At 35.8% G+C, this 27,351-nt stretch overlaps 1 long non-coding RNA gene across 1 annotated transcript; it reads left to right on the forward strand.

Annotated features, from left to right (window-relative positions):
• Positions 1-4,423: 4,423 nt before the first annotated feature.
• LOC118183386 (uncharacterized) lies at positions 4,424-24,461 on the forward strand. The gene is made up of 3 exons (XR_004757224.2): positions 4,424-4,465; positions 4,551-4,639; positions 23,988-24,461. It is a non-coding gene; the product is annotated as an uncharacterized LOC118183386 (long non-coding RNA).
• Positions 24,462-27,351: the final 2,890 nt, after the last annotated feature.

Below are 27,351 nucleotides of genomic sequence, written 5' to 3' on the forward strand. Positions count from 1 at the left end.
TCTAACTCAGTACGTAACTTCGTGGTTTAAATACCGCTTCTCATTAACTATTCAGCAAGATTCCAAAACTACGTTCTGGCTGGAAGTAGTAAGTTGAAGTTAAGAATTTGATAGGAAAGGAACTTAAAATTTAACTGTTAATAAAATTAACATAATCCTTATAAGCTTATGGCTCAGTTATAACACATGGTTCATAGCTCAGTTATATACAGTTATAACTCAGCGCATAGGTCATACCTCAGTTACAGTTCAACACATAGCGCATAGCTCAGTTATAACTTAGCCCATAACTCATAGCTCAATTATAGCACATAGTTCATTGCTCACATATAGCTTAACACATAGCTCATAGTTCAGTAAAATAGCTTATAGCTCATAGCTTAGTTTTATAGCTTAGCACATAGCTTAAAGCTCAAATAGCTAATTTCTCAACTATAGCACATAGTTCATAGCTCAGTTATAGCACGTAATTCATAGCTCATTACACTGTAAAATAGAGCTACAGGCTGAAACATTTTCCCCGATCTTATAAAATGTCCAGAATCGAAGATTTGTACTTACAATGGTCACCAGAAAAATGCCCACAGGAAAAATGCTCACAGAATAATGCTCAAAGTATTAAACTATGAAAGCTTCTAGATCTTTCTCGAATTGTTGTATGCAGAAATTTTTGCTAACTTTGAAAGTGGGTCGAAATTTGGTGCCGAGATTCATCTATTGCCTTAAATTACTACCTTCTATAATTTCTAAATTTCCTATTATAATATGTTGGTGATGTTGATCTACATAAGGACTGTATTCTGGAAGTTTGCAATTTCACTACCTTATATCAATAGCTTGCTATTGCCTGTACTTTGTCTGGAAATAGATGTTGGTGTAGTTTAAAGAGTGTATTAATTTTTAATCGGTCCTAAACGGTGTCCGCCGATAACATCGCGGAGAAAACAACGCAAGGCGAAAATGTCGTGCTACAAAACATCGTGGGAGAAAACATCGCAAAGAGAAAACATCGCAATCCTAAAACATCGTGGTACAAAACATCGTCGTGGAAAATAAAGCGGTTCGAAAACTTCGCAGTTTAAAAACATCGTCGTCGAAAATATCGTGATAAAAAATAAAGTATCTACAAATCATCGCAGACATGCTTTTTTCAATTTTTAATAATTGTAAATGGATATTTCCATAATGATTTGTGAGCGCAAGATGTAAAAAAGGATAATTTTTACTTTCACAGTTTTTTATTGAATAATAAAGTTTTACTGAAAAAGTAAGAAGGAAAATTAAGCATAGAAAATTAAATGCAACTTATAGATTATACTTTTCATGAAAAATTACCACTAAAAAACTTTATAAAAAATGATTTATTATAAATTTTTAATGATTTACGTTTTCGTCCACGATGTTTTTGCCGCGATGTTTTCGGCTGTAACCGTCATAAACAGGATGTTTGAAGCGGATAGTACAGAAATGTTTATTTTCAAAAGATTTGCTGCTATGTAGTTTGTATTTACAAAAGTCTATTATAATATCGTTTAGTAATTCACGGTTTCAGTTATTATATTGTTACGAATTTGGTATTTAAAAAGTTAATGTTAGTTCAATTATAAATTAAATGGTTTTATTTCTCGCGCAGTGCAGCGCGTGACGAATATTAAAAGAAAGCTAAGCCGGAAAATTGAAAATACAAGAGCGCGTGCTTTAAATAAATAAATATCTCTTTTTGATTTCGAGAAAGTACTGGAAAATTCTAGCGCGTGATTTTAAAATCTTATAAAAGGAGTTAAAAATCTCAGTTTGTAGTAGTTGCTTAGTTTGTTGTTGTTTAGAAAACTGCTCTTGTTGATTGTAGCGAATTCGCGGATTAGCGTTCTTTAGCTGTTTTGAATTACGTTCTATTGGACATTTGAGTAGTTAAAAGATAACTACTGGGAGATATTGTAATACTGCATGATAATTTGAGAAAATTTAAGCATTTTTGTTGTTATAATAATAAATTTTTGTTCATTTTTCATCGGACTTCTGCATTCATTTCATAACGAACCCGTACGCACGCAACAATATTATAGAGGAATTGCCTTCCTTTTATTCGAATTTACTAATTGATTTAGATGTTTTAAGTTTATTTAGGAGTTATATATAATAAGATATTTTACGTAATTTAAATAAAATATTTATTTCTATTTGCTTATCCTTCTAAATGTTTATATTATTAATTGTGTAACTTATATTTACTATTATTTTATCTTTTTTAGCAATTAAAATTTTAATAATATTTCACTGTGTTCTGGTTCATTTTTACTTTCTTCTTCCTCTCCTTTTCTTAATTCAGAACGGGGCTCATTTGTTAATCTTATATAGCAACTGAATCTACACATAAGTTATACAGTTTTTGAAATATATACCATAGATGTTTTGGTAATTTAAATAATTTTTCTTTAAAAAAATTCAAGTAGGTGTACGATGCTCAAATCGATTAGTTATCGGTTGATCGATTAATCGATTAATTATTGTATGGGTGTTTCAACGTGAATTATTTATCGATAGGCTTATTTCCATGTGAGCTTTTTTCCGTGTGAGCATTTTTACATGTGAGCTTTTTTCCCGTGTGAGCATTTTACCATGTGAGCATTTTACCATGTGAGCTTTTTTCCTGTGAGCATTTATACCTGTGAGCAGTATTCCTGTGGGCTTTTTTCGTAGAACCACCTGCAACATAGCGTAACTATTTCGGCTAGAAATTTCCCATTCAAAATTCCGTATTTACTCGCGTAATAGTCGTACCGCCGTTTTGAAGCAGAAAAATTCGTCAAAAGTACACAATATTGTGTAGTAGATTTCACCGCATAATAGTCGCACCTAGACTTTCACAATGAAAAACAGACAAAAAAAAAATGCGACGGCTAATCTTCGGTTTATGGTAACTTGGCGATTTTTTGGCGAAAATTTGGCGACCAACCCTGCTACAGCAACCTGCTAGTTTTTTTTTTTTTTTTTCCCTCAACATTTTTTTCCAACAATCTGCTAGCCGACTTACGCTTATGCTAGAACTTTTATGGAACAAAAGTGCTTAATCATGATGAAGATTAGGTGCGAAATTGGGAGAAAGTGCAGAATCGCCCACTGCTTGCCGCGTTTTTAAGAATTGCACGTACACGGTATCCATGTACACGTCGACCTATTTTCACTTAAAAAAACATCCCAGAATTGCACAAAAATGGCATTACGCACACTCTTGACCTTATCCATGTACACTGCTAAAGTCCTAGCTAGTAACCTTTATCGCCTTACCAAAATGTCGCCAAACTACCTGTTACCATATTCCAAAGATTAGCCAAATGGGACTACAGCGCGAATAAACATGATAGTGCTGAAAGAAACCAGTTTCTCTGAAAAATGTTTTTATAACATCACGCGTCCCTATATGTGATTTCTGGTGTGCTTTATTTATGTTGTTGTGCTTTATTTTATCTGGTGTGCTTTATTTATATATGCTGCCATATCCATGCTTTTGCATACACCTTGTAACATGGCAATGTATTATCTAGTGCCTAACATTAATTAGCTTTAACACTGTATTAAGTACCAAATTTGTATGCATGTTTATGTCTTATTGTATTAGCACAATAACTACGTATGGTTATCTAGATAAAGGCGTAAGTGGCGCTATACCAATTAACCGTTTTGGTAGAGGGGTGGTGCCCCCCCGTCCTCTGTCGCATGTGCTTTATTTAACTATGGCAAAGCATTCAACGGCTATCTGCCTAAGGGGAGGGATGCTTTCATGGAGAACGTTCTAAGGACAGCTGGCCTCGTATGCACGTTACACATGTGGAAAACCACGATAACGCCCGTGCAGCCAGTCCGTTCGTTGGGATTCGAACCTACACCGAACTACCAGTGTTCAGCGTTTTTACCGCTCGGCCGCTAGACGGCGTTTGTCGCTATATGTGATAACTCCCTTAGAACTGGACGAAACTATTTTGGAGAAGATTAAGGATCGTTGCCAAAAGCTCTCTCTTAAATTCATCAACTCGATTTATATATATCTTAACTGCTTTGCATACTGGTGGAAGCCGACGGAAGTAGAAGTGATAGTAATGATAAAAATAATAAGCGTAATAAACGCAAGAAATATTTTCGATAATACCATTAATTTTTCACATTTTCATTCTATTGTTTACATACTTTTATTTGTATTGCTTTCGAAAACATCGCTTATTTCGCCGAAACCTTCTATTTCTGTTAACTTTCGAGCACCACGAACTGAGTTTCCGCTTTCCTTTCTTCCCCGATTTTCTTTGGCGCTGATCCGGATATTTTCGTCACTGTTCTTGGCGCTTTTCTGGGAAAGTTTCGCCAAACTGATGTAGTAGAGTTGATTCATTTGTCTTTACATGCGTTTTCTTTTCATTAAATTATCAGTTGCTTCTCGACATAACAAAATGCTTATCCTTTGTTTCCGCAGGTGATTGTTGTTTCTAATCATTTCCTTCGTGAATTGCAGTATTCATGGAATATATTAACATAGTTTTTTATTCTTATTTTCTCAGTTTTTCACCACATCCTGTTTTACAACGTTCTTTGGATTTCTGAATGATATTCTACAAGTATTCTGCCTTTCGAATAATTTATTTTTAAAGTAAGGAAGTTACCTCTACCTAATTTTTTTATTAATCCTAATTTAGTTCCTTCATTCCAGATTGAGAAATAATTTTGAATCTTTGCTGTTGTAGAGCAACATAAGCCTAATAATTTTCGGTAGAAAAGTATTTGTTAATGTTCCATGTTAGCGACCATGCAAATAAATTAGCTGTTCTTTTCTCTTGTAACCAATATTCTTGTTTTTAACATAAATATAGTCAAAAATGAATTTTTAATTGTTTCATTTTATTTCGTTCTTATTGAAATAATTAGCTTAAGAAGTATATTTAAAAACAATTTTTAAAGTTCCCCCCTCCCCTTTTCAGCCCAAAAGGGAGGTTAGTTCCGAGTTAGTCTCGAAACGTGGAAGAACTTAAATGCGTTACATCACTTTTTAAACTGTTGCCACCAAAGATTTTCGCCTTGTATTATACTTAAAGAAATTAAATAATGAAGAATCTGCATGACTGTATGTATGTTTCTTGCTTTATGTAAAAACAGCGGTGCCTAAAGCCATCCAGTTCTGAATAAAGTAGCACAGGAAAATTCCACCGAATATGGGTACACAGGAGCCCGAATTTTGAATTTCGAATTTGCTTTATTATCTATTTCCTATTTTGTAAAGTTTTCACGAATTTTTTATTAACAAACTCAACGATTTCAAAGTAAACACTGGAAACTCTGTTCGGTATAAAGCATTTCTACCTACAACGCTCTGCCTGACAGGCTTTTGGAAATTCTGAAGATAAACTGTTTTCAAATATTTTCTAATTTTGCTGTTGAATCTAATTGGCTGTTTAGTCTATGGGGAGAAAACACCAAGAACTTGATATTTAAAAAATAAAGCAAACGCACAAAACATTAATAAAAACAGACAAAAAAAAAAGTTTTATAAGTTACACTGGGGAGGGGGGGGGTAGGTTGAGAACTCAGTGAAAACGTAAATAAAACTTAACAAAGCATTTTCGGCGACCTTTAAAAATCTGAAACCTTTTTTTTTTTAATCATTCTTTACCGATGGCAAAAAATACGTAAAATACCGCTTTGTAATTAAAATTTGAATTTAAATAACTTTATTTTAAAATTAAAATGTAGCGATTAGATAGAAACGATGTGTTTGGGGAAGAAAAAAGAAAAATTATGCTTTTTTGTTAAAAGAGCGCGAGTGCGCTAAAGCTCCAAATGTGGTACTCCAATTGCCTCATAACAGCTATGAAACAAAAACGCCTCATCAGTAGAGTATTCACGATACTGAACTTGCGCGAGGTAACTGAATTTGTGAACCTGTCTGAATTTTTTAAGCGATTGGTTTGGTTCTTTTTTTTTTAATTCCTTGCACGAAATATTGTAATCGCGAAAAATTTCGATTATCAAATTTCAACGGAAATTTCCATTTTCACCGTTCCCGAATCCATTTAGATGACTTTTTTGCGTGACATCTGGATGTACGAACAGAATAAAGAATTTTTTTTTTTTTTTTTTTTTTTTCCAGAACGGATGTAAAATTTGTTTAAAATGGGTTCAGAAGAGTTTTTTTTTTTTTTTTTTTTTTTTTTTTTTTTTTTGTGATATCTGTACGTATGTATCTAGCATCTCTCAAAAACGAGTAGCGGTAGAACGTTGAATTTTTTTTATATGAGACTGCTATAGCATCTAGTTGTGTACCTTTCTTCTTTACTACAATCGGCAGAACCAAACGTGTGAACCCGCTTAAAAGTTCTTACCTAATCTTTATCTTCGCAATCGTTGAAATCGTAGTCATATATTTCCAGTTACGAAAGTGTTTTAAATGAAGAAAATATTCATCTTTGGGCAATATAAAATTTAAAAGGAGAAAAAATAATAATTTTCGACAAATAACGAAATCTAACTTTTAATGCGGAGTCCCAATTCCTGTACTTATGTTAGGGAAAATTTTATACCTGTCATGAAAAAACAAAATTAGAAGTTTGACTCCTATACGATAAAAACTGATCGAGATATTTAATTTCAGAATTTGCAAATTTGATGTCATTTTCAACTTCCTTTAGAGAGCGGTTAGAATTAATTTGAGAAAATAAGTTTAAAGGAAGTGTAGTGAAATTAATATGAAGTGAGTATAAATTAATAAACCGTACAAAGAAGTCATGTGATGTCCACATCAGATTTTTTTAACTACAGCAAAACAGTCGAGAGCTATCTGCCTAAGAGAACGGATGCATTCGTTGAGGGCTTTCTGAGATGAACTGGCTTGAGCCAAAGTCACACATGTGGAAACCACGAAAACGCCTATGCAGCCAACCCATTCGCCTGCAATCAAATCTAGGTGGAATTCTCAGTGTTTAGTGGCTTCACTACTATACAGCTAGTGGGCCTTTTTTTTAAGAGAAAGCGGATCGTTGTTTGCATGGGGAAAACAACAAGTTTCCTTCTCCCTATGTACACGGCGATCTTTTTTCGCTTAAGAAAACATTTGAGAATTGTGCAAATTCGGCGCTGCGCACATTAAGCGTTTTATACATTATATATAATATACAAATGTAAAGCTTTATACATTGTAAGACTTTTACTATCTACTTAGATTTTTTTTAACATTTTAGTTAAAGTTTTATTATTTAATAGAACTGGCTCATTAGCGGACGAGCGGTAAAGTCGCTGAACACTGGTAGTTCGGTCCGAGGTTCGAATCCCGCGAACGGGCTGGCTGCATGGGTGTTTTCGTGGTTCTCCCCATGTGTAACGTGTATACGAGCCAGTTTCCCTTAGAAAGTCCTCCACGAAGGCATCCCTTCCCTTAGGGCAGATAGCCCTCGCGTGCTTTGCCATAATTAAATACACACATAGTTAATAGAACTGTTTTCCTTTGAGGGGGGGAACAGATATTGCTTCAAAATATGACGACGGTTTTCCCTTGTCGATTTAGCCACCACTAAAATCGAGAAATGTCATTTAATTCATCAAGGTCAATGGCCAAGACATCATGAGCGCCTGTCGCCTGTCATTTAGCCGGGGCGTTGGATACCTAATAGTTCGATTTTCCCCCAGATCTGTCCCAATTTTGATGAAAAGCAAGCAAAGGATATGTGTTCCTGTGTCTCCTATCCCTCTTTCTCTAGTATTAACTTATCGAGAAGACTTTCGGTTGGACAGCGTTTTAAATGTCCCATACCGCAAAGACATTACGCATTTACAAATACCCATGCTTTGCTCGGAATTCGAATACAAGGTCAAGGTTACACCAACTGGCAGCCCAAATCCACCGCATAGTTGGTGCATGTTTTTCCAAAATTATTTTGTAATATCTCCGTCGACATAGCCAGGTTAAAATAAGTAATTAAAAGGAATAATTTTCACAACGTCTGCAAGACGTGCGCAATCTTGTCTTGTGTGTCGAATTGAGAAACCAAAGGAAATTCCTCAAGTACTTTGTTATTGTGTTCCGAATAATGTAACTCAAACCCTCGGCAATATTTTCCTCAGAAAAATGTATGCAATTTGTTGCAACAATGCGAAGAAGATTTAAATTACAGTACAGTGGATGTTTCAAAAAGAGTACATGCCTAAATATATCTTAAACAATTGTTCAGAAACACGTAGTTTCAGACTAAGAGATGATTTTCACATTACGACAATTTTGGTCATGTGATACCTGTTAATAAAAAATTATGGGACTCAATTTTTTTTAATCCTAGCTACACATGCAAGGTTACTCTTCTGAAAGGGGACTTGAACATGAACAAACATGAGCGAACTTGCGGAAACTCTAAATACTTGCCATTTATTTATAAAAAGAAATACTGTGTACTTGTGAATGCATTCTACCAATCCGTATACAAGCTCGGATGCAAGATTTGGATGTGAAGTTCAGCCAACGTTAAAAAACCGCATATAAGCTGAATTTAAATTCACCCTGTACGGCTGATTATTATGCATCACCCAAAGGGGAAATTATTCGTCCTCTCTTTTATTTTGGCCTATCAAAATGCCAAGTTGACTCTCAGCTTCCGATCGATTAATTAAGTTTAGTTTGGTTTATTTAATTTACGGCAAAGCGTTCGAGGCTGTCTGCCTAAACGGAAGGATACCTTCGTGGACAACCTTTTGAGGAAAACTGGCACGTATACACGTTGTACACAAGGAAAACCACGAAAGACCCTTATGTACTAGCTGTTCTCCGGGATTCGAACCCGGGAATGAATTACCAACGTTCAGCAACTTTTACCACTCGGACACTGGTAGGCCGATAAATAATTATAATAGAATTACAGTTTGATTTGTTTTGATTACGGAAAAGTATACTAGGGCTATCTGCCTAAGGGAAGGTGTGCCTTCGTGGATGACTTTCTTAGGGAAACCGGTTCGTATACACGTTACACATGAGGAAATCCACGAAAACGCCCATGCAAGCAGCCCGTTCGCGGGATTCGAACCTCAGACCAAAGTACCAGTGTTCAACGCTCGCCACCTGGTGGGCCAGTAGGATTATAGAAGGAATGAGGATTTCTGGTGTCAATAGTTTCTTTTGTTTTCTATATTTTCCCAGCCTTTGCGCGTGCGCATTATTTGGCACTTTGGCAGTAGCGTGGCTAATTTTGTTTTGATTCTCAGCTGTTATTTGGGTAATCAATCTCAAGCAAATTACGAGATTTTTCTCATTCATCACGTTGTCAATTTTACGAGTAAAATGCAATTCTTTATGTCTGTTATGTACAAGGAAAGTTGCTAAGATGTTCATACGGAAAAGGATTGATATTATACCAGCTCAGAGGTTGAAGCTAAAGGGCGCAATTATCTAGTATGGAGGCTCACCAAGAGTGGGTTTTGGTTTAGATTAGAAAGGTTTCAGTTCTCGAAATTTCAAGTTCAGGTTCCGAATTAGCTACGTCATAAGCGTTACGCAAGCCCGAATGATCTAGAAATGACGCAGTCCAGAAAAGTTATTACGATTTTTTAGAATATAGAGGGGGAATTATGGGGTTACGCTAGTGTAAATTATAATTTTGAATTATATATACACATATACATACATAATTGCATCACTTTTGTACTTCGGAAGATAAACGTCTAAAGTATAATCCTTAAAAGTTTTCACTTACTCTTACAATCCGTAAAAAAAAGTGAACAAAGTTACGGGAGATATCCTTCGCAAGAGCACGATTCTTTGCGAAGAAAAGAATAGTCTTCCCCTTCCCTATAAAAAAAAAGAAAAGAAAAAAAAAAAAAGTAGAGAATGCATGGAGGTAGGAAGTAAGACCTCCTTTCTTACCTCCATGAGAGAATGGCAGGGGAAAAAAGAAACATTTCACTTTCTCGGCCTCAGAAGCCAAAGAGTGCGTTTCTTTCTCGTCTTCGCGTAGTGGGCATTAAACGCATCTTGAAATGAGTCGCCAATGGGCAATAAAGAGCACCAATTACGTGTCAAGGCAGTAAGGGTGGGTGCCAAAACCTCACGGTAAGGCAATTATAAGTACGTTGGTGATAGCTATTTCAGCAATTACTTGGGCAATGATGCTCAATTAAGTGCGGCTTCTAGAGTTGATTGAGATTGTTGCTTCTGTGCCTGGGAAAGAGGTCATGGGCACTAAACTCCGTTTTTCTTGGAAGTACGTTGTTCGTAAAAAGGAAGGGAAAAAGGGACGTGCCACAGCTTAAAGAACCTACACAGCTTTCGCTTCTTCAGTAACATTACCTCCTACTGCAATGCTAAGTATCCTTAGTACCCTATTTGAAATTGACTCCTCCGTCTCATTTCTTGCAACATTTTCTGTTTAGGATTTTAGAGAATGGCATTTAAGATTATACATTGGATAAGATTGTTGACCAATGATAATTCGAACCGTGCTTGAGGCTTTCGGAATTTACCCAATGTGAGTTCATTTACTTCTTAGGTGTGGTGTGGTGTATTTAATTATGGCAAAGCACACAAGGGCTATCTGCCTAAGGGGGAGGAATGCCTTCGTGGAGGACTTTCTAAGGGAATCTGGCTCGTATACACGTTACACACGGGGAAAACCACGAAAACACCCATGCAGTCAGCCCGTTCGCGGGATTCGAACCTCGGACCGAACTACCAGTGTTCAGCGACTTTACCGCTCGGCCGCTGGTGGGCATTTACTTCTTAGGAGAAATTCAACAGTGAAGGAATTTGTCCTAAAAAAGGTTCCCACTAGCGATATTCATCGCATAATTACAGTGTTTCACCTATAATATGTTTGCAAAAAATGATTTATTTTTCCTTCTGTATGTAGAACTGCATATGTAAATATTTCGAATTTGTACATAGCCTAGAAAAAATAATTGTTATAAGGAAATATAGCTATGAAACTAAAATTATGGAAATATAGTAATGAACAAGGAAGTATAGTTATACAACAAGAAACGTGTATTTTTCTTGTAATAAATAAACAAGCAATAAAAAAGGCAAGCCGCTCGTAGCTTAAAATCAGGCCAACCAGCGGGGAAGGAGTAAAATGGTTGAAAAGTGGAAATTCGGCTCGGGGTTTGAATCTCGGCTCGGGCTGTATGGCGGGCGTAGCAAAAGATCCCATTGGAGTCCGTCTAGACTCCAGCCGGTGAATGCAGAGACATATGGTCTTGCATTATCTTGATGGAACATTATCCTTTTGCGTCGGAACTCAGGTTGATGTTTTCCCTTGCTAGCAGAGCCCACCAGCGGCCGAGCGGTAAAGACGCTGAACACTGGTAGTTCGGTCTGAGGTTCGAATCCCGCGAACGCGCTGGCTGCATGGGTGTTTTCGTGGCTTTCCCCATGTGTAACGTGTATAGGACCCAGTTTCCCTTAGAAAGACCTCTACGAAGGCATCCCTCCCATTAGACAGATTGCCCTCGAGTGCTTTGCCATAATTTAAACAGTACGTAGTAGTAAGTTAAAATCAAATTTAACAAAGAACTTACTTGACCATCTTCTTCTTCGCGCGAGTGTCTTAAAGCTTATCACTGTTTACCTCAAAAGAGGGTGGAAAGGAAAATAAGTTGCACATACTTTCTTCTCTAATGCAGTTATATTACAAATAAAAGATCTTTTTTTTATCGTATCTAGACTTTTCTAATAGCCCAGACAGCCAACAGAAACACCTAGTTCGGACATTTTGATTTCAACTGTACTAAAATTTGCGTAACATACTATCCTCTGCTTGTTTTACAATCTTATCAAATGTCCTGTTTCTTTTATAATTAAATGGTTTGGTTTATTTAATTATGGCAAAGCACACTAGGGCTATCTGCCTAAGGGGAGGGATGCCTTCGTGGAGGACTTTCTACGGGAAACTGGCTCGTATACACGTTACACATGGGAAAAACCACGAAAACGCCCATGCAGCCAACCCGTTAGCGGGATTTGAAGCTCGGACCGAACTACCAGTGTTCAGCGACTTTACCACTCGGATTTGGTGGGCCTTTATAATCAAATGAAAAATCACTTCTGCTTGTTATATTAGCCACTTGCGTAGCCAGACGCCTAAAATAGTTATTGCAAAAAAGAGAAATATATATAATGATTTTAATCAGTTAAGCTAATGTAATTTCATGCATCCAGCTTATTAATTAATAATTATGGAAAAGAATCTGCATGTATTGCTTTTAAATCGCTTAATTAGTTCATTAATAATAAACTAAATTTGAAAGGAAAAATTAAATATGTTACTCTTGGGTAAACGACAACACACTGCCGCGTTGAGGATAAAAATATTTTAATTCGGTGTGCGGAAACACATTCCTTTTAAATCCCTGAGTTTGTTGATTAAATTCTAAACATATTGTATTTTGTTGCAGGGCAAAGAATAATTCTTTTATACTTATTACTGAGGTTTTCTAGTTAAATTTCAAATATGAAAGTCTTGTCGAATAGCAAAACAAAGCTTTTATATTGCTGAATTTTCAATTAAAAGTTCCTTAAATTAGCACAAAATATGAAATAAATAAAAAAAAAAAATTCTAAATTTAAAATTCAGCTTTCGAAGTGCACATGTTCGGGTGGAAAACTGTGTGGGTTTGAAATCTGGTGACTGTATCTGCCGAAATTTTACGAAAATGCGATTTAATTCGAAAGACAAATATATTGCTTTTTGCTGAATGTCAACAAACATTGTGAGTTTTATGATTAAATTTATAACAAAAATATCTTAAGCTTTGCACAGCAGCAACACAAGCTCTTACTGCTGAATTTTTAATGAAAAGTTCCTTAAATTCTCACAAGACATGAAATAAATTGTATAAAAATTTCAAAATTCAAAATTCGGACTTCGAAGCATATTTTCGGGTGAAAGACTATGTTTTTTTCTAAATTTGGTGACTGTAGCTGCCGTCATTTTTCGGCAATACGATTAAATTCGAATGACAAATATATTGCTTTTTACGAAAATGGCAACAAGCATTTTTTACATCGTGAGTTTTATGATTAAATTTGAAACATAAATATCTAACGCTAACTAGAGCGGCCACAAAATTCTTACATTGCTGAATTTTTAATCAAAAGTTCCTTAAATTAGCCCAAAATATGAAATAATAAAATAAAAACAAATCTGAAAGCTTTCAAATTTTATATTACGCCAAAGAAGCGTTTTTTTAACATTTTGTGTGCTGCCTTTATTTGTTAAATATAGTGTTCTTCGCAATAAAAGCATAAAATTTAATTCAACAGCAATAACGCAATACATTTAAAAAGAGCATATCTTTAGAATTTCCGATACACAGTCTCGCGCCTAGTGATTTTTTTTTTTTTTTTTTTTTTTTTTTTTTTTTTTTACAGTGTTTACATTGCTCGCTTTGAAATCGTTGAGTTTGTTAATCAAAAATTCGGTAAGGTTTTACAAAATTTTAAATAGATAATAAAACAAATTCCATGTTCATAATTTAGGCTTCCAGATGCCCATATTCGAGTGGAGGACTACGTTATTCAAAATTTCATGTCTCTAGGTGGCATTGTTTTTTCACAGTGCGAGAAAAATACATACATTCATGCAGAATGTTCAATATTTAATTTCTTTAAATATAATGCAAGGCTCTAATATTTGGTGACAACAATTTGAAAAGTGAAATGCCGTTTTATAGTGGACAGCGCAAAATGCCAAAACGAAGTAATTATCCTTTTGGGCTTTAAAAATAATAGTAATAATAATAATAATTAAAGAAAACGTAATCGTATGTCAATACCATTATGTCTGATGATCATTTGCATTCGGATTTGTTGGATTTGAACTAATTAGATTAAGCCCTAAGGTAACCTAGCCCTAAGGTATTTTGCCTTAATCTATGGGAAAGAATGCTTTCAGGGACCTTCATACTCTGCAGAATTATAAATAAGTATCACATATGTTTGTAATCCGAAATTTATCAAAAGAAAGATTAGGATGGAAAAACAGCGTTTTAGGAATTATAGCATTGCTGATCTGGAATTCAAAAACGTAGTTTTCATCTTTCTTAGGCAACAAATCAGACATGTGAATCTTCAGTTACATTGCAAAATATTTTGCGGTTGTTAAATTGACTGACAGCTATTGTTACAACGCTGCTACCCTTACAGATCCTATTTTGTTGCCACCTTAGATCTGAGAAGATTTAATGATCGGTTGTGGAGATAATGAACCTCCAAGGACGATAATCTCTTGCTCTGCAAAACGTTCTCTATGTGGGAAGACCCCTTGTGCGCGATTGGGGGGGGGGTTCGTTGACTTTAGACGTCTGGTGGGGCGTTCGAGCGGGGGAGGTGAAGCCCCCGCGCTTTCTTTCTATTGTCCACAACAGACATACAGATAGGGCGAGACCGTTCGGCGTCACAACTGTCCTGCGTGTTTGTGGTGGGTGGGTGATACATGGTGATGACCCCCTCCCCATCTTCAGGCAGAAAACCATTAACCTAGGACTGGTGTCACTAGGGTTATGATTCCCAGGGTCGTAATAGCGCGCTATCAGTGCCGACAGTGCACCAGATGCAAGGTAAATTAGCATGTGGTCAACGGAGCATGAAAAACCTTGCCATTTTCTTTCTGATCTCCACTCCTTTTGGAACAAACACGCACTGGACTGAAGATTCCTTTTCTCCGTTGTGCATATGTATACAATAGAAAACCTTTTCTCTATTGCTGTGCGAAAAGGAATCTCGCGTAAATTACAGATAAATTAAAATTTAGAGAATCACCGGTCACCGGCATAAAATTTCTTAAATCGAGAGAACTAAATAAATACACAAGTACGCAATGAAACATAAAAGCTATGTTTTTATTCAATATGAAAAATTAAGTGAATAAATGAAGTGTTGTACACTTTCGTGTACCAAGAATTGTTAGCAAATTTTTTGGTACGAAAATTCGATAGTCCGCTTATGTACGAGTTCAAAATGAGTTACCAATAATTCCATCAGAAAAATGAATAATTAAAATAATTGAAGCTAAATGAAGTTTTTTTTTTTTTTTTTTTTAATCTTTACGTACAATAGGTGCCGCTTAATGTCACACTTTTCATGGCTATTTTCACAACATTAGCCGAAGGATAACATTAAGCTACGAGAAAAATATTCTTTCAAACAGCAATGCATTTTAACTAATTTAATATAAATAATAACTAGAAATATATATGTAGATTATAAAGTACAGTAATGCATTTTAACTAATTTAATATAAATATAACTAGAAATATATAAGTAGGTTATAAAGTACAGTAATGCATTTTAACTAATTTATATATATAATATACTATAAATATAACTAGAATAATATAATATAAATATACTATAAATATAACTAGAATAATATAATATAAATATACTATAAATATAACTAGAAATATATATGTAGCTTATAAAGTACAGTAATGCATTTTAACTAATTTAATATAAATATAACTAGAAATACATAAGTAGGTTATAAAGTACAGTAATGCATTTTAACTAATTTAATATAAATATAACTAGAAATATATAAGTAGGTTATAAAGTACAGTAATGCATTTTAACTAATTTAATATAAATATAACTAGAAGTATATATGTAGTTTATAAAGTACAGTAATGCATTTTAACTAATTTAATATAAATATAACTAGAAATATATAAGTAGGTTATAAAGTACAGTAATGCATTTTAACTAATTTAATATAAATATAATTAGAAATATATATGTAGTTTATAAAGTACAGTAATGCATTTTAACTAATTTAATATAAATATAACTAGAAATATATAAGTAGGTGATAAGGTAAAGAGAGAGTATAAGTAGGTTATAAGGGGGCTTTAAAAGGAGGGAGTATATGTGGTATATTCTCTCTCATATTTTGCGTGCCCTCTTGGTGTAACTGGAACCCTATTCGAAGCGCATTCGAAATGTCCAGGGGTTCGAATCCCGGCAATGACAGTGCAGATTCCTTTAGTTTCATGCTTCAAAATAACCTAATGTGTCTCCAACGTAATTTCGATAAGGTAAACATTTGTTTATGAATTGTTAATAATGCCCCTGATGTTCATAATGCCTAACTCTTCATGGCTTTTCTGCAAATTATTTGATCATTACTATACCGCTAATCCTAATATTTGGAGAGCATCCTTCATTGAAAGAGAACATGTTAATGTAAAACTAAAAATTAAGGGGGGAAGAAACGCTCATCCTAATTGGCGTAGATACGTATTTTCGCAAAGTTTTTTTAGCCCAAAAGAACAATTTGCCCACAAAGGCTATTCATTTCATTTTGGCATTCTGCATCGTCCGCTATTAAAACGGAGTTTCACTTTTCGAATTGTTGCCACCAAATATTAGAGCCCTGCATTATATTTAAATAAATTAAATAATGAAGAATCTACATGGTTGTACGTATGGTTCTCTCATTGTGAAAAAACAACGGTACCTATATAGACATCAAATTCTGAATAACGTAGTCCTCCACTCGAATATGAGCATCTGGAAGCCCAAATTTGGAATTTGTTTTATTATCTATTTCATATTTTGTAAAACTTTAAAGAATTTTTGATTAGCAAACTCAACGACTGCAAAGCGAGCAATGGCAACACTGAACGGAGGGGGGGGGAATTATCTCTCCAGCGGCGCGAGACTATGTATCGGAAATTCTAAGATATACTCTTTTTAAATTATTTTGTGATATTGCTGTTGAATTGAATTTTATGGTTTAAGTGCAAAGAACATGATATTTATTAAATAAAGGTAACACACAAAAGTTTAAAAACGTGGCCCTTTGGGCTACTATAAAATCTGAAAGCTTTGAGACTTTTTCTTTTTATTTATTTATTTATTTATTTTAAACTCCTGAGGAAGAAGGACTTGTGTCTGATCCCCTCACGTCGCTACAGTTACTGAAAATTTATGTCAGACTGACCTGCCCCCCTCTAATTTTTAATGTTTGATTAAAATCGAAACCAAGCTGTTGGCAGCTTAATTCCTTACTTAAAGACATCAGTTAGCAATGACCCGGTGGCCATTTACTTGAGTTTCAATACTTTAGCTGTGTTCATTTTTGTCACCCGGTATTGACCGGGTTGGGGGGGGGAGTTATACCACCCCTGGATCGCCTCTGGAGAAGCAGGCTCAATAACCGTGTTAAGGGCTTGAAAAAAACCCTACGTCTGGGAGTCTCCTTCTCTGGTATACTGTCAATTAGTAATATTTATAACTATTTTGATCTTATTTGTTACCAGACGGTATAGTGGTTAGGGGAGGTAAACCGCTGAGTTGGCTTCTGACTCAGGTATAGATATATCCATGCAGAATTGGTTACCAACTCGGCGGGAGTCAACCACTAGCTACCAGGCCGCAGCCCTGGGCAGCTCCGGCTGAGCAGACGACATTTATAAAATGCAAAAAAGAGATATACATATGCATACAAGGCACTTGAAGAAGAGTACAATCAAAATATATGTATATATATGTAAATACAAACTCATATACAGATATATACACACTTACATACATAGATATTCCGAAACAAATAAAAGTATACATACTCTCACTCATATTCATATATAGATCCATACATATACGTTATCATGATAGTTAAAGTTTACAAGAAGCATGACATTGAGGCACGCGTGATCCTTAGTATAAATTAGGTACCATAAATAAAAGATATAAACATGTACAGATACATTACAGCATTCAGATACAGTACGAACTTTATGTATGAGAACCTGGCACAGCATAAATACAAAATTACATATTAAATACACATATCACATACTCTGTTGCTGACATATTGAACTAGCTTATATAGACTTTTATGGCTACTATCTTCCAGCGTCAGAAGAGTAATTGCTAGTACAGTAGTCAATTATTGTTTTCAGTTTCCGCTGGGCAACTCTGTTACTTTGTAGATTCTGGAACCAATTTGGCCAGAATCTGGCTCCTGGTTGCTGGAGGCTGTTAAGTGCTGTGTGGGGGCAGGAGAACACAAAATGATCTGAATGGCCATATCCTCCCCATTTTCACAGTTACCATTCTCTTTCAAGCCAAAGCGGCAGAGGTAAGAAGAAAAGGGCCCATGACCAGATTGAGGAAATACGTCATGTAATTGCTATTAGTTTGGATTGTTGTCTTGACCTTGGGAATGAGATTGTAAACACGTCTCCCTGTGGAGGCTTGATCCCAACGTTCTTGCCATATTCTTAGGAGCTGATGGAATGTCCGACTCTTTAGGTCCGAGACTGACCTAAGGGTCGGGACTTCTCGCAAAGTGGATGAATCCGCTGCTTCCTTTGCGACAACATCTGCTCTCTCATTTCCTTCTATTCTCGTATGAGCGGGCACCCAGATGAGTGACGGTCTTTGCGAAGCAGGTATGTGGGTTAGAATGTCTCTAATGCTGCTCACTTCAGGACTGCGAGAACGAATTCCAGCTATCGCAGCGAGGCTTGAGGCTGAGTCTGTGTAGACGATATTTTGCACTGTGGGATTATTCTTCAGGTGGAGTCTGAGTGCTATGAGCTCCGCCTGAAAGGCAGAGTTTTCAGAAGCGAGTTTTCTTTTCCACTCATACGTTAAAGCTCCTCCAGAAAGTATACAGAATCCGCTTCCCGTGCCCCTGGAGTTTTAGAGCCATCAGTGAAAACACCATTTGCAAATCCCGAGTCCTGTGTTCTATTAAAGTAGATAGTGTCCACAAGGTTGTTTTTAGCAGGGTGGCAGGGAGCTTGAGGTATGGTACCGAAGGGCCCGGGTTCGAATCCCGGAGAAGGCATGGATGTTTGTACTTGTATTGTGTCTTTGCGGCATGGGGGCACTCTAAATATATGGCGAGCCGAAAGTCACCAACGTGTGGTTTGGAGGCAGGGGAGAGGGTAGGAGACTCTCGACCCCCCCCCTCCCCGCGGTAGGTGTCGTTCAAAACTGGGCTGAATGTAGTCCAACCTTCTTGAAGCTCTGGCAACCATTTTCCCATGAAATTCATGGACAAGACTACTACAACAACGACATCTTATTTGGCAACTTTAGTTTAGAAAAATTTATTCTATAATAGCTTCTTGATATTAACCGAATTTTTAATCACACTAAAGCGAAATATTTTCTGTGTTTCTTATACAGGCGGGTTATGGGGACTTCGGCAATTTGATAAAAATATCTGAATGACAACAACATTAACCGCGATCACATTAAGCGATGTCTACTGCAATCCTTTTTTTATTCATTAATCAAACTTTATATCAGTATCCGACTCGGAATTTTCTAAGAATTCTCAGAAGTGTCTCCCTGCTGCAGGTAAATCTGAATGAATGGCATTGTTCTTCATCGCATTTTTTCACCTGACAGCTTTATTGTTTTAAATCATTACAATTTCGAGCGCATGTCTTCAAATAAACAATATCTGAAATTTTATTTCGATTTGTTTGAGAGGATAGAAACATAATACAAATGTTTTCAACTTTTAAGTCTTAGATTGTTCTCGCATTCCATACCTTTTAATCTCATGGGCCTAAATTTCGCGGAATCAAATCTAGGTTTTCAAAAATGCCGTTATTTTGGTATTGCCAGCGAACTGAATGCCCGTTGCGAGGATTTTTAGCGTAATATCTTTCCGATACGATTTGCAAATTTCATTATTCGATGTGCTCTGAAAATGCTAATCTTGTAATGTAATTTTGTGTGAATTATAATTAATCTTAAATGTGTAAGTCATGGAGTTGTATACCATTTTGAGCAAAAAAATCATGACTTAAATTCTATTTTATGAGAACATGTTTGTCGCAAAGATGATATTTTAAAAATTACACCACATTTACACTCACCGTACTACGCCTTATAATCTAGAATCAGTTTTAAAAAGTAAAAGTATAGGTGGAAAAGATGAGGGCGTTATTACGATTCGAATTCATTTGCTTCTGAATTGAATTAAAGTCAACAGCTGAAAATTTGAATGCAATGCTTTTTTACGATATAAATTCTGGGAAAAAAAAAAAATCTAAAAAATTTCAGATTTTAGCGGTCGCCCAAAAAGGTTTGTTACGGTTTATTACGCTTTCGCTAAGCTGGCAGTCTACCAATCCGCTATTGCACTCACTTCCGCTAACCCAATTTTTCTGTCATTTTACCTTTATTATTAAAGGCCCACCAGCGGCCGAGCGGTAAAGTCGCTGAACACTGGTAGTTCGGTCCGAGGTTCGAATCCCGCGAACGGGCTGGCTGCATGTGCGTTTTCGTGGTTTTCCCCATGTGTAACGTGTATACGAGCCAGTTTCCCTTAGAAAGTCCTCCACGAAGGCATTCCCCCCTTAGACAGATAGCCCTAGTGTGCTTTGTCATAATTAAATACACCACACCACCACCTTTATTATTAAGCACCGTTTTCTTCGCACTTTACGCCACATATAGATGAGCAACAAAATCACAAAACCCTTAAAAGCAACATAGAAACATATGTTTAGAATTCCTCCCGATGCAACGTTAAGTGTTGGCTTACATTTTTATTTTATTATTATTATTTTTTTTTTTTAAGGCTTTTCTCAGTTCGTCATATCAATGTCCAGTTTTCTTACTAAGATGGCTTTACGAAACTTTTGTTGTCTTTTTATAATTAATGTCTTGTGTGTTTACTTTATTTATTAAATGTCACGTTCTTGGAGCTTACGCCATTTTATGTGCACATAAAATTCGATTCAACAGCAAAATCACAAAATATTTGAAAACAGCACATCTTTACAGTTTCCGGTATATTGTTTCGCGCGCTGGAGATAAATTGTTTTATTCCATACAGTTGTAGAGACATTAGCTTTTTCAAAGCAGGACACATGAAAAATGCGCAGCGCTTCGCCGGGACTCGAACCACGGACCTCTCGAATACGCGCCTAGCGTGTTGACCCCCTACACTACGAAGGCATGCTATTAAAGCGGGAGAAATACTTCATATACTCCCCCCTTTTAAAGGGCGACTGGGGTTTTAGGGGACCCAATCGCCAAATCCTGGTGTCGAAGAATCACCACTTTTTAGTTCGGGCGCCACTGTAGAGACATTAGTTATTTCGAAGCAGGAAACATGAAAAATGCGCAACGCCCTCGCCGGGATTCGAACCACGAACTTCTCGAATACGCGCCGAGTGTCCTGACGAAAACATGCTAAGAAGGCGGGAGAAATACTTTATAACAGTGTTGCAACTGCTCGTTTTCAAGTCGTTCAGTTTCTTAATCAAAAATTCATTAACGGAATTTCATTTTAGAAAATATGAAATACATAGTAAAAAATATCCATTGTCATTCTATGAAAATATTGATTATTTTAAATTAGGTAGCATTAATTAATTAATGCATTTTTATTATTTAAATCAATCCGATTCAAAAGTAAGAAACGAACATTCTTAAGAACTATTTTTCTAAGAAGTTTCAAATAGTTTATTTTGTTAATCCACAATAGAGAGATTCTGAGTGAAAGATAAATATCTTACATTTTGCCGAAGGGCAATAGACTCAAATGAGAAGTAAAACGACGCATTTGCAGTGAGTGATTCGACCCAAAGTCGAGTTACGAGATTAATAGCCCTTTTGGGCTAAAAATTGATGACCCATTATTGAATGCCTGTTTACAGGTATGCTGTGACAAGTATAATTGATGTAGGCGTAAATAGAAATCGCTTAATATACGACATAGCTGTTATTTATAACTAGAAAGCCCGGCGGTCATACGAAATGACCGCTGTTCTAGATATTATAAATTGTAATTAAAATGATTTGTGCAAAAATGTCTGTTAATTCAAACTGAATTACCCAGGGTAGGCGGCGAGGACGAACCTTTGCTTAACTGCCCCACGGGGTTTCCCCCTTCTACTTGCTTAATTGCTTAAAGTAGAGTGCAATGAAGGAAACCACTGGCGGTACATTTCTTAAGAGCCACTGCTAGCTTAATCAATAAAGGTGATTTAAATAATAAAATGTTAATTCACATGTCAAAGAACTCGTTGGACACAACATTTCTTGTGTAGATCTTCACATCATTTTTAAGCTCACCTTCCAGAGCACCATCCATTAGTTTTAATTTTACGTCCCTTCTTTCACGAACTCTTGAACAGGCAACATAAAGTTGACCGTGTCCAAATGCAGGTTCAAGTAAAAAAATGCCAACACGCTTAAGCGTTTGGCCCTGAGACTTATTGATGGTCCTAGGAAAGGCTATTTTTACAGGAAATTGTCTACGTCTCTATTGAAACGGCAACCCTGTGCCGTTTCAACACCATCCCATTAGCTAGTACAGTTACGCAAACAACCAATAAACTATCGGCGACAAACAGACACTTAAGCCACATATATATATATATATATATATATATATATATATATATATAGGGTGAAGAAAAATCATCTCCTCCGAAACGGCTGGCTTCCGGGCTTAGCGAAGCACCCAATTGGATTCCGCAGGTCCGTGGCACGCCATTTTGACCATTCGTGTCTTCTTGAGACTTTAATTAGCCGAGATATTAATTAAAAACTAATTTTCCAATACGTTTTCCCTACATCTTCCACTTTCTTTGTTGAGTTTCCCCTAATAGAGGAATTTGGCTGTGTGCCAAATTCTTTTTTCTCGAATATCTACGGAACGGCGCCGAGTTGAAATTCGAGACGTGTATCCTCGGATTCCAAAAAATTCTCCGAATCCATCGATACCATTCTCATCATCGTATGACTTTAATCGGCCGAGATATTAATTAAAAACTGCGGAAACGTTAATTTCCGCGCTCATTTTTCAGAGTGGCAACAATAAACTATCGGCGACACACACTTTAGCCGCTTATATATATATATAAAGATTAGCAGTTTATATACACGGTAATTACCTGCGTAGTTTACTTAGTATTTAAACAGTGTAATTATTCTATATAGCATAATACTTAGGCTTTTTCCTCTCATTCTGTAATTTCATTTATTAAAATACTCGGTTATAACATACGAAGAGTTGCCAGTCTTTATAAAAGCGAAATAATCTGCTGAATTTTAGAAGAAAAGCATAATAAGAGCGGAGTGTGCGAGCGACATGTCCGAATAAATATGGCCAGTTTTACATCAAAAGCTATTGTTTCGGCTTATTCTGATAGAAGAACAAAGACAAAGAATCGCAAATTAATAGGTGAATGCACGTAAAAATCAGTTTTACGTGAATTCACCTAGACTTTTTAAGATACACTGAAAGAATTTCTGGGATATTCTAGTGGTTTTGCGATATATCTAAACAGTAATTTCAGAACACCTGTAAGCCGTGTCATGTTATTTGAACCCAAGGCATAGAAATATCAAATGAAATATCTAAATTTGAAATCTGAAAGAAGTGAAAAAACTATTATAAAAGCTGACAAGTTTTAATGAATTGTGGATGCTTCGTTAAAATATCATCCTGTATCGACACTATTGGTCACTGGCATACCTTGAAAAAAGTAAGGAATAATATGTCATTCATATTTATCCCAAAAGGACTTATTAGTCACGAAATACGATGCTTTGTTTCACTTTTCATTCGAGTCTGTTGCCTTTAAAGAAATCGAATTCATTAGTTGAATAAATTTAGCAAAAATTTTGATTAATTAAAGTCAAGTTTGTAAAAAATATTGACTAAATTAAATGCTACTTGCTAATCAAAATTACTAAATAGAAATGGCATCCCTCATGTTCTTTGCATTAACTAACGAAACATCATTAAATTGAAATTGTGCTGGTTTAATACTCGTGTAGGTAATGTATTAGATTAATTCTACGTAAAACTTTACAATAATTCTAAAAAAATTATTCGGAACTTTTACGTTTTTGTCAGTTTTACTTTGAACCATTTCAATAAATCGTTTAATTCCTTTGTTAAAACTGTTAAAATTTAAAAATTTTAATTTTAATGCGAATTTTTCTAAAAATTTTAATGCAAAAATTTCTGATATTTTTATTTCAGCCGTTCCAGTAAGTTATCCAGATACTTGACTGTCAGGACTGGGATAAAGAATACGAGAATTTTAACAAAAATTTCAAAATCAATCATGAATTTTGAAGTTGCAAGAAAACTGCAAGGCCAGAAGCGTTTTGAGAGGAAGTTGTAACTTCACTTTGACGAAGATTGACAACTTCTCGATAAGCCTATGTTTTGCAGATGAAAAATTAATTAAAAACCGCAACTGAGTTGACTGGTTTTGGCCAAACGGAAACTATTTCATCCTATTGGTTTTCACTTTTGATGAAATTTGGTTTTTCCTCATTGCAAAACAATATGGAGATTCTGGGACATTCCAAAAACAAGCCTTAGGTAATTCTCCTTCCAGAAGTCGTCTTTACTTTGCCTATGTGCATACTACTAAAAAAAAAAAAAATCTGATGTGTACACCACATGACTTCCTTGTACGGAATATTAAATTATACGCATTTTTTCTTGCATTTTATTTAAACTTATTGGATTGAATTAAATCTACTTCGTCGACAGCGCATAAACCACAATAGAATAAATGCATTCTTTAAAATTCAATCTATTTGTTTACCATAGCGACACTCTGGCGCTAGATTCACTTAACAGTATTATATTTCGTTCATATTATAACTCATAATGCACAAAATTTATATCATTTAGTAAAGGAAGAGGTAGTAAAGGAAGAGGGATGGAAATCCTCGGACTTGTCCCTCTGCAGTTCCCTTTCGGTTAACGAATAACGCTTGTAGTGAATTGCAACGTAGTAAAATGACTCATGTAGCGAGGAGTTGTAAGAATTGTAGTGTCTTGTAAACTCTGGATTAGAACTTACTGGCATCATATTAACTAGTATTGGTTTTGCTATATCCTATTCAGTTCTGATTGTAAATTGGTCCTCAGAGATAATTGTGATCATCAATGATAACCTCACCCACCCTTTTACTTTGATGAACTTTTTTTAATTAAGTTTTAACTTCCAAAAGGAATTATTCGATGCATTGTATGTGAAACGTCTTAGTTTCTCTAACTGTGTAACAAATGACCACTGATTAAGTGCATTCACCTGTCGACTCTGTCCCCTTTAGCGGTGGAGGCTGTTAGTTTTTAGTTTTCCCTCCAGGGTGACATTATTGCGTTCGGTTTTCGCCTTAGGTCGGAAGCCTCCTCGGTGGTGTTGCTCTCTTTCGAAACCGGGGGCGGAATTGAGCTAAAGTCGGGCTGTCACCAATATGGTACTCAAGGCTCTTGCCAACGACAGCCCTATTCGACTCGATGAATGCCATGGGATTGTGTTGACCATTGTCAGACAAGTGAGATTGGTATCAACAATAAAATTTACAGAGCGATTAGGAAAAAGCACTAGTCTCCGTGAACAACATCCAAGCAGGGATGAGTCATCGTCAACCACATGCCTCTTCGGGTACTACGCTAGAAATAATTATGCTGATTGAAGCAGAAAACAGGAAAAGCCTGTTATTATGCACTTGCGTAGAGTCGAAGCACTAGTGTTCTAACTGCTAGTTAGATATGTTATCACTGACACCCTAAGACCACGCACGAGGGAATGCGATAATTTCTTATAAGGTAAGTTTGAACTTACTTTCTTTGACGATCCGTGGAATCTGAGCAACAACAATACAAGTTTTAACAGATCAATATTTAGATATTTAAGAAATTCCAAGATTCTTACAGAGAAATTCCAAGAAAACGTTTGAAGAAATAAATTGTATCTATAATGTTAAATAACAGTGCTTTCTGGAGAAAGCCAGTTTTAGGGTAAGCAATCTGATACATTGTCCTAAATATGTACACATGCAAAAAATTCGTAGACATACAGAAAGGGAAAACGGAAATTCTATTGCAAATTGCAATAGCAGAAATTTTTACAAAAACTTTTAATTTATTTTTAATAGACGGATGGATTTACCAATTTCGCTAATTTCATACCCCCCCTAAAAAAAGATAATAAAACTGATACTCATCATACCTTCTGCCAATCCAAGCATATCGGTACATCGTAAAAGCCGTAGTACTGATTCCATGTTCCGTGCATAGTTCGTGCTCTTAAGCCTATTTCATACACATTCTTTCTGCAGTAATAAAAATACGATTAGAGACAGCATTGTTAAAAATGTCATCCAAACTGTAAAAAAGTAAAAAAAAAAAAGACAAAAGCTCAGGGGTACAGCAACAGGAACAGCGGGGATTTTCTTTTAATTCCTATCTCAACCTTTTTTTATTATTATTTCTTCTCCCTGTTAAAAAAAAGTGTTTTCCGAGTTTATGATAGTAGTTTCAATGATCTGAAATGTCACGTGTTTCTCTTTAGTCTCTGTAAGACGCTGCCTGGACGTCTGAAAGACGGCAGCAAAGTTTCATAGGGGCAACATATCTCTTTCTTTCTGATGTCCCAACCGTATTTCTACGCTTTTGTTAGCAGATGACAAGAGTTCTAAAAGGAATGTTAAAAGGAATCGGGGAACTAAGGAATAAAAATATCCCCCCCCCTCCCTATGATGATATGTTTTTTTGTCTGAATGCAGTTCTTTTAAAGTGGGGGCCGCTGTGGCTAGGAATTTCATTGGCCATTGTTGGAAGGAATGCAGATAAAAATGTACACCATAAAAAACAGCTACTGATTTTTCATTGTTTGTTGGGTTAGCGCGATGACCGATTGAGGGTTTTTAATCTTTGCCCAAAAAAAAAGTGGAGGTATTCGATAACGCATTTTTGTCAGCTTAAAATGATATTAATCTGTTATTTGGTATGCTGGTAATAATTTAAAGACATACGAGCTAGCGATTATTTTACAGCTGGAACTCAAAAATGCCTCATACCACTCATATAACCTCATACCATTCTCACACCTGGACAACTACATAATAACGAAATTTCATCTAAAAAAGCATGGCTACGAAATTTTAACTAACCCTTAGAACTGAGACAGCATTTCAGGGAATAGATTTTCCAAGCTTTCACCAAATTTCCGAGCTTTCAAAAGACCTTCATCTGGTATAGTAACGACCCAAGTATATCATTTTACCTTGTAGAGTCATTAGGGTTTTTGATGGAGACATTAAAAAATGTGCAGTGTTCTCGCTGGGAGTCGAACTCTCCCGAATACGCTTCGAATGTGTTTCTAGTTACACTACAAAGCATGCGGAAAGAATGGAGAAAATACCTTTAAACCTAATGACTTCTCTTGTTTATCTGAAGAATATTATACGTAATTGGGTTAGGTCAGATTAGATTATCTGAATATGCTAAAGCAAGCGAGGGCCATCAGCTTAAGTAATGGGATAGCTCCGTGGAGGATTCTCTAAGGAAGATTGGCTTCTATTGACGTTGCATAAAAAGA

This window comes from Stegodyphus dumicola, chromosome 3 (genome assembly GCF_044657685.1).
Source record: "Stegodyphus dumicola isolate Sdum_Otavi_A_Nest chromosome 3, ASM4465768v1".
Taxonomy (NCBI): domain Eukaryota; kingdom Metazoa; phylum Arthropoda; class Arachnida; order Araneae; family Eresidae; genus Stegodyphus; species Stegodyphus dumicola.